Source organism: Mesoplodon mirus (genome assembly GCF_964341445.2).
Source record: "Mesoplodon mirus genome assembly, chromosome: 19".
Taxonomy (NCBI): Eukaryota; Metazoa; Chordata; class Mammalia; order Artiodactyla; family Ziphiidae; genus Mesoplodon; species Mesoplodon mirus.
In genome coordinates this window covers 24,870,474-24,891,760 of record NC_138995.1, presented here as the reverse complement: position 1 = coordinate 24,891,760, position 21,287 = coordinate 24,870,474, and positions in this window count along the sequence as shown.

Below are 21,287 nucleotides of genomic sequence, written 5' to 3'. Positions count from 1 at the left end.
ATAGATTTTTGTTTCCTTTTAATATCTGAAATGTGATGAATTAGCATATGGAATGTGCTTAATACCTAGCACAGATTATAAATAAGAAAAATTCTATGGTTTCAGTGAGCTTCTGGACTAGTAGACGTGCTTTGTTTCTTCAAGTTGTAGAAATGTAGAGAAGATGGTTAGCTTTTAATCTGGGAATTCATGAAGATTTTATGGGGAAAGGAATACTGGGAGTGGGTTGTGGAAGATTTGGATAGATCACAAATAGCTTTAAGATAGAAACATGATTTTACAAGCTGAACTTATTTTAATATCATGAAAAGTTCTAAATTTGTCTTACTACTAATATTAGTAGACCTCATTTCTTTAAGAATTCAACTTCCAAGTTTTATTCCATGTACTAAATAAAACGAGCCTTACAATTCTGGTTCTTCTAAATACTGATAACCCTGGGTAGTGGTGTCCTACTGTCTTACTGCCATGGAGAATTAGGATCTGTCAAGGTACTCATTGGCATTCATAGCTCTACTCATTATTTTTATACATTTATTGAGCTCCTGTATAATGTATTTGTATATATTGAGCATTATGTTCAAAACACTATGTTAGGTACTGTAGCATACTAATGAACAAGACAGACGCAAATCAAGAACCAAGTTTCTCCTCTTGTAGAATTTCAATCCATCAATTTATGAAGTTGGTTCCAATGGCAGTAAATTATAGGAAATATTCAAGTTTGAAAAACATGCATGTTTTATATGCAGCACCAAACTAAGCTTTTATTAAAGGACATACAGACAGAACTGAACTCATGACTCAGAAGTAAACATCTAATTGCAAACAGTATGAAAGATGAAGTTAAAGTAGAGAACAACATACTCTGTGTTGCACAAAATATTGCAGAATAAATGAATAGGGCATTCCTTTTTCAATTTTAAATGTATATGATTTTGAAAAGCACATTCCTAGATACAACTATTAGTGTTTCCTTTTATTCTAGTTGCAGGGAGCAGAGAATGTAGAACACTTGAAAAAAAAAATCTATCTCACACATTTATCCTCAAAGATACTCTACAATTGTCTTAACTCCCAAGATGAAAGGGGAAAATATTGTATTTTGATGACATATGCAAGGCTTCAGGGGACCACACAATACAGCACAGGCTGTTAGAGAATTCAGAATATCATACTGAAGGTGATTGGAGAAATAACGAACTCTGCATTGCATTTTGTTGACAAAAAACCAATGCCTTTTAAATTTTACAGAATAAGTTCAGAAATATATATATATATATATATATATGTATGTATATATATATATATTATGTGTGTAATATGTGTATATACATCATATACACATAAACATTGCAATACAAAACTTTCCCGTAGAAGCTGTATGTTGTTTAAAAATCAGCCCATTTGTGAGGGGCAGGTTCAAGATGGCGGAGTAGAAGGACGTGCTCTCACTCCCTCTTGCGAGAACACCAGAATCACAACTAACTGCTGAACTATCATCGACAGGAAGACATTGGAACTCACCGAAAAAGATAGCCCATATCCAAAGACAATGGAGAAGCCACAATGAGATGGTAGGAGGGGCTTAATAACAGTAACATCAAATACCATAACTGCTGGGAGGGTGACTCACAAACTGGAGAACACTTATACCACAGAAGTCCACCCACTGAAGAGAAGGTTCTGAGCCTCACGTCAGGCTTCTGAACCTGGGGGTCCGGCAACGGGAGGAGGAATTCGTAGAGAATCAGACTTTGAAGGCTAGCGGGATTTGATTGCAGGTCATCAACAGGACTGAGGGAAACAGAGAGTCCACTCTTGGAGGGCACACACAAAGTAGTGTGTGCATTGGGACCTAGGGGAAGGAGCAGTGAACCCATAGGAGTTTGAACCAGACCTACCTGCTAGGGTTGGAGGGTCTCCTGCAGAGGCGGGGGGTGTCTCTGTCTCACCGTGAGGACAAGGACACTGGCAACAGAAGTTCTGGGAAGTACTCCTTGGCGTGAGCACTCCCGGAGTCTGCCATTAGCCCCACCAAAGAGCCCCAGTAGGCTCCAGTGTTGGGTCGCCTCAGGCCAAACAACAGGGAGGGAACCCAGCCCCACCCATCAGCAGACAAGTGGATTAAAGTTCTACTGAGCTCTGCCCACCAGAGTAACAGCCAGCTCTAGCCACCACCAATCCCTCCCATCAGGAAACTTGCACAAGCCTCTTAGATAGCCTCATCCACCAGAGGGCAGACAGCAGAAGCAAGAAGAACTACAATCCTGTAGCCTGTGGAACAAAAACCACATTCACAGAAAGATAGACAAAATGAAAAGGCAGAGGACTATGTACAAGATGAAGGAACAAGATAAAACCCCAGAAAAACAACTAAATGAAGTGGAGATAGGCAACCTTCCAGAAAAAGAATTCAGAATAATGATAGTGAAGATGATCCAGGACCTCAGAAAACAAATGGATGCAAAGAGCAAGAAGATGCAAGAAATGGTTAACAAAGATCTGAAAGATTAAAGAACAAACAGACAAAGAAGAACATTACAATAACTGAAATGAAAATTACACTAGAAGAAATCAATAGCAGAATAACTGAGACAGAAGAATGGATTAGTGACCTGAAAGACAGAACGGTGGAATTCACTGCGGCAAAACAGAATAAAAAAAAAAAGCATGAAAAGAAATGAAGACAGCTTAAGAGACCTCTGGGACAACATTAAACGCAGTAACATTCACATTATTGGGGTCCCAGAGGAGAAGAGAGAGAGAAAGGACCCGAGAAAATATTTGAAGAGATTATAGTCAAAAACTTCCCTAACACGGGAAAAGAAATAGCCACCCAAGCCCAGGAAGCTCAGAGAGTCCCATACAGGATAAACCCAAGGAGAAACATGCTGAGACACATAGTAATTAAATTGGCAAAAATGAAAGACAAAGAAAAATTATTGAAAGGAGCAAGGGAAAAATGACACATAACACACAAGGGAACTCCCATAAGGTTAACAGCTGATTTCTCAGCAGAAACTCTACAAGCCGGAAGGGAGTGGCATGATATACTTAAAGTGATGAAAGGGAAGAACCTACAATCAAGATTACTCTACCCGGCAAATATCTCATTCGGATTCGTTGGAGAAATCAAAAGCTTTACAGACAAGCAAAAGCTAAGAGAATTCAGCACCACCAAACCAGGTCTACAACAAATGCTAAAGGAACTTCTCTAAGTGGGAAACGCAAGAGAAGAAAAGGACCTATAAAAACAAACCCACGGCTTCCCTGGTGGCGCAGTGGTTGAGAGTCCGCCTGCTGAGGCAGGGGATGTGGGTTTGTGCCCCGGTCCGGTAGGATCCCACATGCCGCGGAGCGGCTGGGCCCGTGAGCCATGGCCGGTGGGCCTGCGTGTCCGGAGCCTGTGCTCCGCAGCGGAAGAGGCCCATGTACCGCAAAACAACAACAACAACAACAACAACAAAAACCCAAAGCAATTAAGAAAATGGTAATAGGAACATACCTATCAATAATTGCCTTAAATATGAATGGATTAATGCTGCAATGAAAAGACACAGGCTTGCTGAATGGATACAAAAACAAGACGCATCAATATGTTGTCTACAAGAGACCCACTTCAGACCTAGGGACACATACAGACTGAAAGTGAGGGGATGGAAAAAGATATTCTATGCAAATGAAATCAAAAGAAAGCTGCAGTAGCAATACACATATCAGATGAAATAGACTTTAAAATAAAGAATGTTACAAGAGACAAGGAAGAACACTACATAATGATCAAGGGATCAATCCAAGAAGATATAACAATTATAAGTATATATGCAGCCAACATAGGAACACTTCAATACATAAGGCAACTGCTATCAGCTATAAAAGAGGAAATCGACAGTAACACAATAATAGTGGGGGACTTTAACACCTCACTTACACCAATGGACATATCATCCAAACAGAAAATTAATAAGGACACACAAGCTTTAAATGACACAATGTACCAGATAGATTTAATCGAGATTTATAAGACATTCCATCCAAAAACAGAAGATTACACTTTCTTTCTCAAGTGCACATGGAACATTCTCCAGGATAAATCACATCTTGGGTCACAAATCACGCCTCAGTAAATGTAAGAAAATTGACATCATATCAAGCATACTTTCTGACCACAACACTATGAGATTAGAAATCAGTTACAGAGAAAAATGTAAAAAACACAAACACATGAAGGTTAAACAATACGTTGCTAAATAACCAAGAGATCACTGAAGAAATCAAAGAGGAAATCACATAATACCTAGAGACAAATGACAACAAGAACACGATGATCTAGAACCTATGGGATGCAGCAAAAGCAGTTCTAAGAGGGAAGTTTATAGCTATACAAACCTACCTCGAGAAACAAGAAAAATCTCAAATAAACAATCTAACCTTACACCTAAAGGAACTAGAGAAAGAAGAACAAACAAAACCCAAAGTTAGCAGAAGGAAAGAAATCATAAACATCAGAGCAGATATAAATGAAATAGAAACAAAGAACAGTAGCAAAAATCAATAAAACTAAAAGCTGGTTCTTTGAGAAGATAAACAAAATTGATAAACCATTAGCCAGACTCATCAAGAAAAAGAGGGAGAGGACTCAACTCAATAAAATTAGAAATGAAAAAGGGGAAGTAAAAACAGACACCGCAGAAATACAGAGCATCATAAGAGACTACTACAAGCAACTCTATGCCAATAAAATGGACAACCTGGAAGAAATGGACAAATTCTTAGGTATAACCGTCCATGACTGAACCAGGAAAAAACTGAAAATATGAACAGACCAATCACAAGTAATGAAATTGAAACTGTGATTAAAAATCTGCCAACAAACAAAAGTTCAGGACCAGATGGCTTCACAGGTGAATTCTATCAAACATTTAGAGAAGAGCTAAAACCCACCCTTCTCAAACTCTTCCAAAAAATTGCTGAGGAAGGAAAACTCCCAAACTCTTTCTATGAGGCCACCATCATCCTGATACCAAAACCAGACAAAGATGCTCCAAAACAAAAAATATTATAGACCAATATCACTGATGAATATAGATGCAAAAATCCCCAACAAAATACTAGCAAACAGAATCCAACAACACATTAAAAGGATCATATACCATGATCAAGTGGAATTTATCCCAGGGATGCAAGGATTCTTCAATATATGCAAATCAATCAATGTGATACACCATATTAACAAATTGAAGAATAAAAACCATATGATCATCTCAATAGATGCAGAGAAAGCTTTTGACAAAATTCAACACCCATTTATGATAAAAACTCTCTGGAAAGTGGGCATAGAGGGAACCTACCTCAACATAATAAAGGCCATATAAGACAAACCCACAGCAAACATCATTCTCAATGGTGAAAAACTGAAAGCATTTCCTCTAAGATCAGGAACAAGACAAGGATGTCCACTCTCACCACTGTTATTCAACATAGTTTTGGAAGTCCTAGCCATGGCAATCAGAGAAGAAAAAGAAATAAAAGGAATACAAGTTGGAAAAGAAGAAGTAAAACTGTCATTGTTTGCAGATGACATAATACTACACAGAGAATCCTAAAGATGCCACCAGAAAACTACTAGAGCTAATCAATGAATTTGGTAAAGTTGCAGGATACAAAGTTAATGCACAGAAATCTCTTGTATTCCTATATACTAATGATGAAAAATCTGAAAGAGAAATTAAGGAAACACTCCCATTTACTATTGCAACAAAGAGAATAAAATACCTAGGAATAAACCTACCTAGGGAGACAAAAGACCTGTATGCAGAAAACTATAAGACACTGATGAAAGAAATTAAAGATGATACCAACAGATGGAGAGATATACCATGTTCTTGGATTAGAAGAATCAATATTGTGAAAATGACTATACTACCCAAAGCAATCTACAGATTCAATGCAATCCCTATCAAATTACCAATGGCATTTTTTACAGAAGTAGAACAAAAAATCTTAAAATTTGAATGGAGACACAAAAGAACCGGAATAGCCAAAGCAGTCTTGAGGGAAAAAAAATGGACCTGGAGGAATCAGACTCCCTGACTTCAGTCTATACTACAAAGCTACAGTAATCATGAGAGTATGGTACTGGCACCAAAACAGAAATATAGATCAATGGAACAAGATAGGAAGCCCAGAGATAAACCCACACATGTATGGTCAACTATTCTATGACAAAGGAGGCAAGGATATACAATGGAGAAAAGACAGTCTCTTCAATAAATGGTGCTGGGAAAACTGGACAGCTACATGTAAAGGAATGAAATTAGAACACTCCCTAACACGATGCACAAAAATAAACTCAAAATGGATTCGAGACCTAAATGTAAGACCGGACACTGTAAAACTCTTAGGGGAAAACATAGGAAGAACACTCTTTGACATAAATCACAGCAAGATCTTTTTTGATGCACCTGCTAGAGTAATGGAAATAAAAACAAAAATAAGCAAATGGGACCTAATGAAACTTAAAAGCTTTTGCACAGCAAAGGAAACCATAAACAAGACAAAAAGACAACCCTCAGAATGGGAGAAAATTTTTGCAAATGAATCAATGGACAAAGGATCAATCTCCAAAATATATAAACAGCTCAATATTAAAAAGCAAACAACCCAATCCAAAAATGGGCAGAAGATCTAAATAGACATTTCTTCAAAGAAGACATACAGATGGCCAAGAAGCACATGAAAAGCTGCTCAGCATCACTATTTATTAGAGAAATGCAAATCAAAACTACAGTGATGTATCACCTCACACCAGTGAGAATGGGCATCATCAGAAAATCTGCAAACAACCAATGCTGGAAAGGGTTTGAAGAAAAGGGAACCCTCTTGCACTGTTGGTGGGAACGTAAGTTGATACAGCCACTATGGAGAACAGTATGGAGGTTCCTTAAAAGCTAAAAATAGAATTACCATATGACCCAGCAATTCCACTACTGGGCATATACCCAGAGAAATCTATAAGTCAAAAAGACGTATGCACCACAGTGTTCATTGCAGCACTCTTTACAATAGCCAGGTAATGGAAGCAACCTAAATGCCCATCGACAGACAATTGGATAAAGAAGATATGGTGCGTATATACAATGGAATATTGCTCGGCCATAAAAAGGAACAAAATTGGGTCATTTGTGGAGATATGGATGGATCTAGAGACTGTCATACAGAGTGAAGTAAGTCAGTAAGAGAAAAACAAATATCATATATTAACACATGTATGTGGAACCTAGAGAAATGGTACAGATGAGCCGGTTTGGAGGGCAGAAATTGAGACACAGATGTAGAGAACAAATGTATGGACACCAAGGGGGAAATGCGACAGGGAGTGGGGGTGGTGGTGTGATGAATTGGGCAATTGGGATTGACATTTATACACTGATGTGTATAAATTGGATGACTAATAAGAACCTGCTGTATAAAAGAATAAATAAAATTAAAATTTAAAAAAAGCAACCTATTTTTGATTTCAATTTAATGGTATTGTTGAAAATGATATTATATGACAATGAGTGTCAAGTAGGACATTTCCATTATAAAACCCACTAAAGATTCAGACCCCTTTTCAAGCTAGGTATCAGATGTGAGACAGCAGAAGTGGCATAAGCAGAGGGCAGTGAGAGCTAAAATGTGTTGTGAGGTGGGTTCAAATGATTAATAAAAATTAAAGCCAGTTTGAGCAGTGCTTACAAAGGTTTGCATCAGCTTAGAAAGGATTAATGATCTAGTTGAGAAACACAAAACTCCATTTCCAGTAAGAATCCAGTGGGTGTGTTCTGCAATGAATTTGGCTTCTCTGGGAAAGAAATGGTTCCATGTATACATCTGCGGGCATATGGATTGGGAGACACAGTATCTTTTCCAATCTCTCTCTGTCTCTCTCTTTCTCAACTCTCCAGATGTAGTCTATATACTATTTGTCACAGTCTCCTCATGTCCTCTAATGTCTCTGCTTGGGTTTACAAACTCAAATGCAACAAGTGTCAAGCAGGTATCGTAAAAGAGTGCAGTGGGCCAGATGGGTGAGCTGTGGAAAACTGGACAGTTCATACCCCATCCGAAGGTGGTAGCAATTAGCCTATGACCTCTAATAATTTGATAACACTTCTCTCCATTTACTAGGTATATGGCCTTGGTTGTGCAAAGCGAGATACGTATCTAGCTTGCGTCTCAGTATCCACATTTGTAAATTGTAACAATATTAGCGCCTACCTCTTAGGGTTATGGTTCACTCATTCAATATCTATGTATAAGCCATCTACTCTGACAGACACTATGGTAAGGGCTGCACAAATAGCAGTGATCAAAAAGGCAAAGCCCCAGCTCTCTGCAATTTATATTCAGGTGGGAGTGAAGCAACTAGTACTTTTTTAAATGATGGTAACATGTAAGATGTCAATTATTGAAAAAAAGCTATGTGGGCAAGTAGATGGATAGGGATTTACTATTTTAGCAGGCTTTTTATTGTAGAAAGGGATAGGTGTTTGCATTTTTCTACAAGCTGTATTTTATATAGACTGTTAGCTCTGTGAAGGAAGCATTTGAGGAGAAAAGTGAATAAAGTAAGGGATCAAGCTGTGAGTAGATCAGACAGGAAGAGCATTGCAGGTAAAGGCATCCACTACAACACCTCTGACACTGACATGGGCTTAGGGTGTTTGAAAACAGCATGGAATCCAGAGCCTCTAGAACAGTGGGAGAAAAATTGAGTTGTGGATGAAATTAAAATCACGCAGCCCCTTTCAAATGATTAAAATGATTTTGTTTTGTACTTTGGAAAAGATGGGATGGTAGGGGACAGTATTGAGCTGAAGAGTCACGTGATGTGGCTTGAGATTTCAGTGAGTCACCATGGTTGTGGCTGTTTTGGGGAGAATAGACTCTGGTGGGGCTGGGAGGGGCATGGAGAAAACAGAGAGACCAGACTGCAGCTGATGGTTGCTTGAACCAAGGTGGTAATGGAGAAGGAGTTGAGAAGTGGTTAAGTTCAGGATGTATATAAAGGTAAAGGCAACAGTATTTACTCCCAGGGGATATAGGAGGAGTTGAAGATGAAGCAAAGATTTCTGGTCAAGTCACCTGCATACTGGAGTAGCTATTTACTGAGTTAGGAAAGGCAAGAGGAGAAGCATATTTTGAGCTTGGGAAATCAAGAATTCATTTGTATTAGATGGAAAACACAGGCTAACTGCTTTAAACAGCAGCTGGCATATATAGATGAGTAATAAAGATTAGCTGTAATTATTATCACTATCTTCATTTCTATTGTGACATTACTGAAAGAACATTGCTATCATGCCTTTTGCTTTTTCAAGAAAAACTGTGTTTTTTTTCGTGAAAAAATATCCTGATTTCAAATGTCAAAACCATAAAGCTCTTATTTTAGCTTCAGCTGAAGTGGAAAGTCCTGTGTACACATTGATGATATCTCACCTAGGCACCTGCTATGTCTCACCTTCACTGCCTTAGATCTTTTTCTGAAGCTATGGGAACTTGTTCAGTTCTCGAGCAGTTGAAGCCTGAAAATATAGAAAGTTTAATTCCTCAGTGGCATCCATCAACCATTGGGGTCCAGGCTTTGGTTTCAACCAAGCTTTGATGGATGAATTTGAAGGGAACATGCAGTTCTTCAGAGGGCAGCTAACAAAAATGAGTCCAGTTGTTCAGAGTGGTTAATACACTTTATTAGCTTTTCCTCTGTCCTTATCTGATTCTGCAACCTCACTCTGAGTTCCTGTGATCACCTCTAACATAAAAATGAACTATCTGAACCTAAGTTCCTATTTTAGGCTTTGCTTTCAATGGAATCTGTACTAAGACAACAGTGAATAAGAAGAAAATAATCTGAAAGTTAAAAATACACATAATGCCACCAGCTTGCTACCAATACTCATGTCATTATGTATGTCATTATTCCATGAGGAGTTGTACTCTGCTTAACTTATTGCCCTACCCATAACTCAAGGCGGAAAAAAATCCCCACTTTTGTCACAGGGTTTACATGATCATAAAGCATGATACCTTTATCATTTGAATAGATACAAGGTAAGTGGCACGAAGGAAGAAAGACATATATACAAATTTGGTCTAGTTCAGATCTCCAGAAAAGAAAGTAGGAGGTAATATTAAAGAAGTATCCCCTTATATGCAAGGCATCAGATTAAGTCTTATGTAATATTTCACTGAATATCCCCCATCATTAACCTCGGGAGAAGACATACCTTACACTTCAGATGATAAAGAAGGACATACAAGATGTAAACTGTTCAATATTACACAGCTGGTTTGTAACAGACCATATCTGACATCTTAGCCTACAGTCTTTTAAGTCCATAAGGCTACAGACTCTATGAGATTTAATTATTATCTTGGGCTTCCTTGCTTTGATCAAATGTCTGTTAATTAAAAAAAAACCTGTAGGGAGAGATTCAGATTTTATGCGATGAGGAAAATTCTAGAATTCTGGAAATTAAATTTTATCTCTGGTGGTAAAAAAAAAATGATAGAATAAAAAAAAAGATGAAAAGTAGGTGAAGATGTAATTGTAAGCCTGGTCTACTTTTAGAGTTTTGCCTTATAATGGGTTGGAAAACTTTCAAGAGAAATGTTTATGACTGTGAATCATTCAGAATACTTTCTTCTTATTCCCTAAGTCATATAGAAATTTGCCTCTTAAAATATTTTCTATCTATTGAATCTGACGTAAACTTTTTATCAATTTAAAGTTACCCTTTTCCTCTTGTAAATAAATTTTCAGGAAACATTGATTATGTGAATCCAGAAAGTCCCTTGGGATATCCCTATGGAATAATGTTTTATTTTGAGCACTGAATATTTTTAATATAAATCTAAATTCAGACACTAACCTATCGGTTTTCCACTGGATTTTATTTGGTTTTAGTAGTCTCCAATTAAATCCCAATTAAATGCAATGTGTTTCTATTAATTTAATTATATCTATCAATAGCAGCCATTAATTTTAGGTACTTTCAGTAAATTTTTGGTTGAATCACTGTATTGCTAATTCCTTTCCATAAATTTCAATCAGTTTCCAATTTAGTCTATATGCCTAATATCAATATTATATACCAGTATCTGGGTGGGGGGGTGGCAGCGGCTTTTGCCCGTAACTGAGCTGAGATGGGAATGAATCTATCTCATTTAAGTCAATGTGATGCAGTACAATGCACAGTCTCCATAAAAGTCAATACTTCTATGCTAAGCATCACTACTGGCTTTCAGTTGCTAAACCTGTTCAACATAATTCTAATTCAGCAAGACTCAGTGTTTCTTTGTGATTCTGCCAAGTTTCAGAACCTGTTACAAACACTTGTCTTTGGAGTTATCCATTGCCCATGTTTACTAACTTTTCAAACATGAGGAGCAGCAATGAGTCCCAGTGAAGAGAAAGGGGCTCTGGAACCAAACTGCCTTGTTTTGGATCCTGCCTCTGCCAATTCTTTACAACGTCACTATGGTTGGGCAAACTCCCTAACACTTTGGCGCCCCAGGTTTCTCCTGCAATAATAATGCCACTGGGACTTTCCTGATAGCACAGTGGTTAAGAATCTGCCTGCCAATGCAGGGGACACAGGTTCGAGCCCTGGTCCGGGAAGATCCCACATGCTGCGGAGCAACTAAGCCCATGCGCTACAACTACTGAGCCTGTGCTCTAGAGCCCTCGAGCCACAACTACTGAGCCCACATGCCACAACTACTGAAGCCTGCGTGCCTAGAGCCCGTGCTCCGCTACAAGAGAGGCCACCACAATGAGAAACCCGCACACCACAGTGAAGTGTAGCCCCTGCTCACCGCAACTAGAGAAAGCCCATGAGCAGCAACAAAGACCCAACTCAGCCAAAACTAAATAAAACAAATAAATAAAAAATATAATAATGCTACCTACGATTTGGGGTTGTTGGCTGAATTAAAACATTTAGAAGAGTGTGTGACCCACAGAGTTTTCTCAGTTTTAGCTGCTCTTACCACCATGGTTGATGGTTATAAAAACTAATGTATTTTATGAACTTACCATGTGACAGACTATTCTTTTGTGGTTTATATCATTTTATCATTCATTATATACAGAAACCTTGTAAATGAGGTACTAGTTTCCTTGGTTTGCAAGTAAGCCAAGGCTCAGAGGATCCGTTTTAAAGTCCCTGTTGTTATTCAATGATAAAGATAAATTTGAACCAGGCCCATTAAAATCAAAACCTAGCCTGATTCTATAGGGTTGTGCTGTCTTCCACTATTGGAATTTTCCTTTATGGGTCACATTTTTACTGTAAAACCTTACTATTGCAATAACATGTTCCTGGACAAAAAATTATATTTATATATATATATATATATATATATATATATATGATATGGATATAGATAAAGGTATAGATAATAGAGATAGAGACAGAGGCGGAGACAGAGAGATGATAGAAATAGAGATCTGGGTCATTGTTTTTACTATAGTGAGGAAATAATGGTTTTGGAAGAAGAGTAAGGGAGCCTCATAGAACTTTCCCCATCATTAAGATTAGGGGGATGACATAGCTAACAGCTTCACCTTCAACAGCTAACAGCTTCACCTTTAACAGCATCATTAGGGAGATCTAAATTAGATAAATCAATCTGACAAAATTTGGGTTGAATAAAATATATACAATTTTATAAAAATACACAGGGAGGGCTTCCCTGATGGCGCAGTGGTTGAGAGTCCACCTGCCGATGCAGGGGACACGGGTTCGTGCCCCGGTCCGGGAAAATCCCACATGCCGCAGAGCGGCTCAGCCCATGAGCCATGGCCGCTGGGCCTGTGCTTCCGGAGCCTGTGCTCTGCAACGGGAGAGGCCACAGCAGTGAGAGGCCCGTGTACCGAAAAAGAACAACAACAACAAAAATACACAGGGATGTACCAGGCTTTTTGTGAGTTGTCTTGAATGTATTATAGAACATACTAACTGTTTACCTACAGATATATCTGCCTTCATCAGTGATTAAAATACATTTGTAAGCTAGAGATAACAGTAGAGGTCAAAGGAGAAAAAATAGAATGGGATATTCTACCAAGTTTGTGTGGACAGGAACATCAGAGATTTAATAAGAGTTCAAAGTCCTTAAAAAAGGTGAGGTTAGGACCAAGAAGGTAAAGTACAAAAAGCAAATCTATGTCCAGATGTATGGCTGCACATAGGCTGTGGAGGCAGGTACTGAATACTTGGTGGAAATGAGTATGAAATGTGAATAAACTGGGAATAAAGTAAGGAAAATCCTGAAATTGGTTTTTAATAATTCTGTTGGTCCTGTGGTTTTCTATCACCTATTTTTAGATGGTGATGTGATAGGAAGCTATGTCCTGGCATCTTAAAATTAGGATCAGTGTGACTACAGGGAAATCAAGGCAGCTCCTTAGTCACTACAAACTTTAATTGATAGCAGGTGAAGTTTGTCATCTATAGTAAGTACTTAATGAAGATTTATTGACTACTCAGATGAAGGCAATGGACAATGATAATGGACAGTGATAACTTTCTGTCACTATTAAGTAGACTCGGTGAAAACTGGACGATTTAGTCCCTGTCTTTAAACAATGTATAGGTCTGTTTCCTCACAGTTTGTATACATGGGTAAATAGGTGTCTTTTGACAAGTTCTCTGGAGATATAAACAAAATGCTTGCATTACATATAAACTACTAAGATCTTTGGTTTTTTATTCTTCTTGGGGGATTGTAGTACTGGTGTTCATTAATAAATGGTTGTTTATTATTGAAAATTTAAAATGGTTTGAGGAATGTATGTTAGAAATTTAAAAATAACACATTGCCATGTTTAAAAATGGTAATTACAATTTGCTATTATAATGTTAGTTTTTAAGTGTTTGTTATAACATAACAATGTCCGGTCAAGTAGGAAGAAAAGGTAAGATAAACAAATATAAAATAATGAGAACAACACAAAATCCAAAAACCTAACATAAAAATCTTTAGCATGCTACAAACATAGTCATTCTAAGGTCAGGTTCTATGCTATTTTTGTGCATGAGGCTTTGTTTCTTTTTAACAAATAAAAATTCATAATATTTTCCCCTCCCAAATTATCCTTTGCTTGCCTAGAAATATAAAATGTCTTGAGCAAAATTAAAATAGTAGAGAAGAAATGGGCAAATCTTGAGTAGATCACCTTGGCTGAGATTGAGATGGGAGTCAAGACTAGTTTTTTAATAGATAAGGAATAGTTTATGAAAGTGACAACTGCAGCCCCAATCAGAATGAGACACTTTATTTTTATCCTTATTCATAACTTAAATTACAATGCAGAGTAGTTTTTTTCAGCAGAACAGTTTAAATGAACTGATATTTTCCCCAATTCCTTTCCATGTATATCCCCATGAACTGTGACTTTTTTCTCCAATATTCCATGATTTTGACTGTTGTAATATGGCAGTACCATTAGAGCTTTAAAACTGGATCAAACCAGGACAATAAACCATGTGTAGGAGAAGTAGCATTTTGTTTTCTTGCAAGAGTCAAGTTTGTGTTCCTAAAATCATGAAAAGTATCTTCTGAATCAATTTAAAGACCAAGCTGGAAATTGGAAAATAAGTAATGGAGATAGGAAGAGTTGAGAGAAGAGGTGGGTTGAGGGCAGAGGTTAAGTAAGGCTATGAGAGTGAAGTCTCTGATGGGAGGACTCGTGAATGCTACTAGCGCTTATCTGTACTGTGGAGTCAAGCTGGTGGCTTTATAGGAGCTACCCTGCACTACACAAATTGCAGCCATTTAAAGAACAAAGAACAATTCAAGGAGTTAAAAGGAAGAAGGAAAATGCATATGAGACAGGTATGAGAAGAAGAAATTTAAGACAGTCATGGAAGAATTAGCTATCGTGAATTTATTTCTTATTCCTCTACTGAATATGCTGGTAATGATACCTTGAGTGAGATTAATTCTTACACCTCTGCTGAGATTCACTAATCCTGTACTGCTCTGGTATTTGAAACTAGGTTTCCTTGCAAAAAGATTTTGGCTCAGTTGCTAAATGCATACCATTTTACATTAGGAACAGTGTAAATAATTCAAGATTCTTTAGTGCATCTGTCAGAGGACTGAAGAAGATTTGAACTTTACATGTACATAAATGAGCAAGGATGGTAGGTAAGAAGAGAAGGTCCCTGATCCCTCGATTATGTCTTGGCATCTGATAGCTGTGTAGGGCCAGTATTTCCAATTATAAGACAGAAATGAATCCATATTGATCTCTAATCACTCTTGAGCATCCTTTGGAAAAATGATATTTATTCACAGAGGAGGTACCATTCAGTCTAATAATTTGTTTCAGGTGAAAAATGAGTGTGGCATCAAATTATACTAAGCTCTGGGACAATGCAACTGTTTTATTTTCTCTTTTTTCTCAGCCAGGGTGAATATTGTTATTTAAAACTCTATTACCTCTCATATTTAGATAAAACCAATGTCATATAAAGTAGTTACATGTATTATAAACATAATCTATATCTTTACTATCTGTCTCTCCCACTGAATTAAAAAGGCAGGAGTTTTGTTATTTATATATCTCACCCCCCATACCATGGGATGCATATAGTAAGATAACAATCAATGTTTGTTTAATGAATGTTTGAAAAAATTCTATTCAAATATCAGGAAAACAGGTGTTCCTGCACTAATTCTATTGGCTTAATGAATTTAATTGCATATATCTTTTACTGTGAGCCAATTCAAATCCCTTTTGGAGGAATGTAGAGTATAAATTATAAATTAATGAAATTTATAGTGATTTATGGATTCATGTTCCCATAGAAGACCAAATGTTCTACATTTTCAATCATCTCTATTATTCCAAGGACTAATAATCTGGGATTTCTGTTCATACTGTGTTCACTTACTGAGGTGATTCGGGCAGAAAGTATCATTGAGGTCATTGTCACTAACACCAACTGTCTCATCTGACCAATAGTTTACTTTGGCTCCCATTAAACTTTTGAACTTCTGGTGAAATATCAGGAAAATTGTGAGTATGATCTGGGCACATGCTCCCAATTTTGACCTGAGGAATTAAAACTAACTGCAATTTATATTAGATATGCTCAAATATCTTCACTCGTTAATTCATCAAAATGTAGACTTGTTTCTCAAATACTAATTTTTAAATTCACATTAAATTTGCAGAGACATTTAATCCATATGCTTCTTACTGTAACTCATCATTTTGTAGGCGAGAACAGGTCTAAGATCAGGACTATTTTTTGACTAAGACACTTGGAGTGTTTTTAATTAACATTTAAAACTTTTTTTTTAAGGCAGGAAGTTATGTTTGACAAAGTTAAGGCCAAACACCAAAAGGTTAGTGTTTTGTCTAGAACTCAGCATACATGAATCTTAAATGAATTTTAAACCTGGCTAAAATAAGCTGTCTCACTCCTTGAAAAAAGTGATAGAGAATAAGAATTTTTGCCATTAAAGAACTTAGGAGTGTTTAAGACTAGCTCGAGATCAAGGAAAGGTAGATGGAAAGGAATCAGTGTGTTAAAATACATTCTCATATACTAGTAAGTAGGCCACACACAGATGAATAATTTCTTTTGTGTTGTTGAGGAATTCAGTAGTTCGGACCCACAATTTTTCTGACTTACTCAGAGTTAAATTTAAAATCTGCCTCTGAAACTGCCTACCTGTGACAAGTCAGGGAGTATCTAATCTAGACAATATCTCTGTGTGTGTGTGTGTGTGAGAGAGAGAGAGAGAGAGAGAGAGAGAGAGTGAGAAGAGGGAAAGAGACAGGAAGGTGTAGGAAGATGAGGCTTCTGTGGTCATGCCTAATGTTGGGAATCAATGATAACTTTTGGTCTGATGATACTCTGACAAAATGAAGAATGTTTAGCAGGACATGGAAAATGCATCAAAATTGTCATTTATAAGAAGTAAAGAACACATGGGAAATCAGGGAAGAAGGGAAGCATTGGGTGTTGGCCCGCCCCCAAAAAGGAGGAGAATCAGAGCTTTGACAAGCAGAAATAATTGAGGCCTCTGTGGTAGCCAGCCTCCAAAAGAATCTCCAATAATTCTTGTTTCCTGGTAGCTATGCTCTTTGTAGTATCCTCACACACAGAATCAAGGCTGGCCTGGTGACCAATAAGGAGTGATGTGTAATTTCTGAGGCTAGGTCGTGAAAGGCATTGCAGCTCTTGCCCAGGTCTCTTGAATTTCTCCCTCTGGAGGAATTCAGCCATCTTGCAGTGAGGAGAGTTAAGAAGTTCCACGTGGAGAGGAACTGAGGCTCTGGCCAACAAGCCAGCAAAACCTTGCCAGTATGTGAGTGAACCACCTTGGAATTAGTCTCTCCAGTCCCAGGAAAGCCTTCAGGTGACTGAAGTCCTAGTCAACATCTGATTGTAACCTCATGAGAGATCCCAAACAAAACCACCCAGCCAAGCTCCCAAATTCCAGACCGGCAGAAACCATGATAAATAATCACTCATTATTGTTGTTTTAAGTCATTGTGTTTATGGTTGATTACATAGCTATAGATAAAACAGTAGAAAAAGTTAATTCAGGAAAAAAATCATACGCATGTATTCAAACATCAAATATATATTGAGGGCCAGGTACTTTGAGGTTTTACTGGAGAAAATATTGATATAGTCCAGATTTAGAGAATTTATGTTCCAATAAATGTGGATCCTTTTTCAATGTTTTAAAGGCATTTTGGATGTTAACAGATTAGTAAGACAGTAATTATAAATGAAGACATTCCTATGAAGTGAATAATAAGGGGCTGAAATTTTTTAAAAATCAAGGATTAATTGGGGGGAGGCTTTTTAGAAAAAATGGTCATGGCAGCCTCTCTGAGGATATGACATTTATTTATTTATTTATTTATTTATTGTTGATTTACAATGTTGTGTTAGTTTCAGGTGTACAGCAAAGTGGTTCAGTTTTATATATATATATAAATGGAAATATATATAATATATATCTTATATATAAACAGTTCAGATTCTTTTTCCCTATAGGTTATTATAAAATATGGAGTAAGTTCTCTGTGCTATACAGTAGGTTCTTGTTGGTTATCTATTTTATGTACAGTAGTGTATATATGTTAATCCCAAACTCTAATTTATCCCCCCCTTTCCACTTTGGGAACCATAAATTTGTTTTCTATGTCTGTGGGTCTATTTCTGTTTTGTATATGTAAAACCAGACACTATTAAAGTCCTAGAGGAAAACATAGACAGAAAACTCTTTGACATAAATTGCAGCAGTATCTTTTTGGATCCATCTCCTAGAGTAATGGAAATAAAAATAAAAATAAACAAATGGGACCTAATTAAACTTAAAATCTTTTGCACAACAAAGGAAATCATAAATAAACAAAAAGATGGCCTACAGGATGGAGAAAGTATTTGCAAACAATGCAACTGACAAGGGATTAATCTCCAAAATATACCAACAGCTCATACAGCTCTATATCAAAAAACAAACAACTCAATCAAAAAATGGGCAGAAGATCTACATAGAAATTTCTTCAAAGAAGACATACAGATGGCCAACAGGCACATGAAAAGATGCTCAACATCGCTCATTATTAGAGAATTGTAAATTAAAACTACAATGAGGTATCACCCCACACCAGTCAGAATGGCCATCATCAAAAAGTCTACCTGAGTTGAGGAAGTGCTGACTGTATTTAAAGAAAGGAAAGATGGTTGGAGCAGAGTGAGTGATGAGGATTATGCATCAGGAAGGTAGGATGAGTGGCAAGGGCTAGATTTTGCAGGATTTCATAGACCATAGTGAGAAGTTAGGATGTTCAAAGGTTATCACTGGAGAGTTTTGAGCAGAGGAGTAAGACTCTCAACAAATTCAATTAATGGTAGGCTCAAAAACACTCCTTCTTTACAACAATGACAGTTTTTTCAAGGATTGAGTATGTCTCACAACTAGTCAAGGGTCTATGACTTAGTGTCATCTCTTGATTAATACCGATATCTCCACTTACTTTGAATGTAGTCATTCAGTGGAGAACCATGAGAAGAATAAGTTATGCACACTTTTGGAGAAGAATTCCTCATACATAAATTTACTATTATCTATTTTTAGAAAATTTAATATCCTCAAGAATAAACATCTTTCGTTTGGTTTGTATTTGGAATACTGTAATACTGTGAAGACAAATCAATAAAGAACAGAATCATTTCTGTGGAGTATTATGAGTCTAAGAGGTGAAGAATCTTTCAAGACAAAGATCTGCTGAATTATAGCTTACAAAATGCCTCACTATTATCAGGAAAACCATTTTCTTTACCTAGATCCTCAGCCTAGTTTTCCAAAGGAATTACCGTAAGTAGTTAGTATACTCATCTTTTTATAGTTTAAGGAACCCTAATTGTGCTGAATCATGGTACAGACACGATTTGACAAATGTAATATTGCAGATAACATTCAAGAAAAGAACGCATTAATTTTGGATTTGCAATTTGCTGCAATTCAAATAGCCCTATTACTTTAATAATGGATATTCAATTTAAATTTTGTAATTTTTCCCAAAAGGGTTGAGTGTCAACTCAAATTCCATAATTTGCATTTGAAAAATAATTTCTCATCAGTGTAAAGTACTGTTTGTCACCTGGCAGGTAATAATTTCCTATCCCAACTCTTATTTCTGGTGAATATTTTCCCCTTCAAAGAATGTATTAAATCAAAAGAACACAACATTTTATGCTAATGCAATCTTTGTAAAAGGCTGAGATAAAATTTCAAGTACTGATAATTTTGAAAACCCTACAAGAGGATTTTGGTTTCCCTTATTCCTGGGGATGCTGTTCTATCAAAAAGAAATAATTTTATATACATTTTCAAAAGACTAGTACCAAGGTATGTATTTCCAGAAATACCTTTCTCAAACAGGTCATTTAATTCACCCACTGAAGAACCACATTTCATAATTATGCCTTTGCAAGAGACACTAAGATATATCATACATATTATTTGGTTTTGGAATGAAAATTTTAAAGTATGTATCAGTTCAAAATAGTAAAATTTTTGAATAATCAAATGCATTCAATAATTCAGTAATTATACAAACATTTATTTAGCACTTGCTTTGTTTAAAGATTTTGCTAAGAGTCAGGGATTCAAAGAAGGAAAGCATTCTCTTTCCTCAACCAGCTTAGTACAGTTCAGGAGATGAAGCATTTCATGCTACACTCCTGTTGTTCTTCTATGGAACAAATAAAAGAAGACAGTGACCATAGTGATCTTGGAAAGAGACCAAAGTGAAGGAAGGTTTCCTGGAGGAGGTGATACTTGAGCTGGCTTTGAAGGCTGAGTTAAAGAAGCAGGGAAAAGCATCATAGGCAGAAAGACCAGCATGTCCCAGACTCAAAGTGAGAAAAAGATGCTGAGTTGTGGAAAAAATAGCTGCTTAACATAGCTGGATCCTAGCGTATATTTTTTTTAAGCATGGGTAAAGGGGAAAATAAAGGAAGACCAAGATTAAAAGGGGCTTACTTTACTATACTATATTATTCATAAAGCAAAAGAAAACCATGGGGATATTTTTACTCAGATCTTAAATCTACCTTAGAAAAAACTTAAAAAACTAGCTTATGGATTTTTAAAAAAAATCTTCCTCAGTTGTGTTTGCCATGCGGATATTGTCTTAACTCTAAATTTTTGAAAGAGAAACTCAATACTTCTAATACTCATGAAGGTGGCTGGCGTGTCAGCCCTAGAGAGGAAAAACCTTAATTAAGGCTTAGATCAGCCACAGCAAAGCAGCGATCTTTCCCATATTGATCTGGATAAACTGCTTAGGAGAGTGAAAATGCCATTGTCTCTATTTGTTTTCCTTACACAGGCAGAAGTTGAATTTCTACCGTTTGAGCTTCAGCAAAATAAACCAATGATGCTCCACCCAATCTCCTTGACTGTTTATTTCCAGAAGCTGATCAAGGCCACCACAGCTGTGTATTAGGAAGGCTCTTACACTCAGCATACTTCACCTCTGGCCAGCGTCTCTGGGGACTTTGCTTTCAGAACACTGGTGTGAAGGTGCTCTTGAGGACAATAGGGGAGACAGATCATCAACATCCTGACTAGAGCAGTTGAAGAAAACCATGTTGCTTATAGAAGTGAAAAGTCACTTATAGAAGTGAAAAATAGGAACCCCTCAATCCAAAAAACCTTTTTTCTTTAGTAGTTTTTTTTGTGTAGCCGTT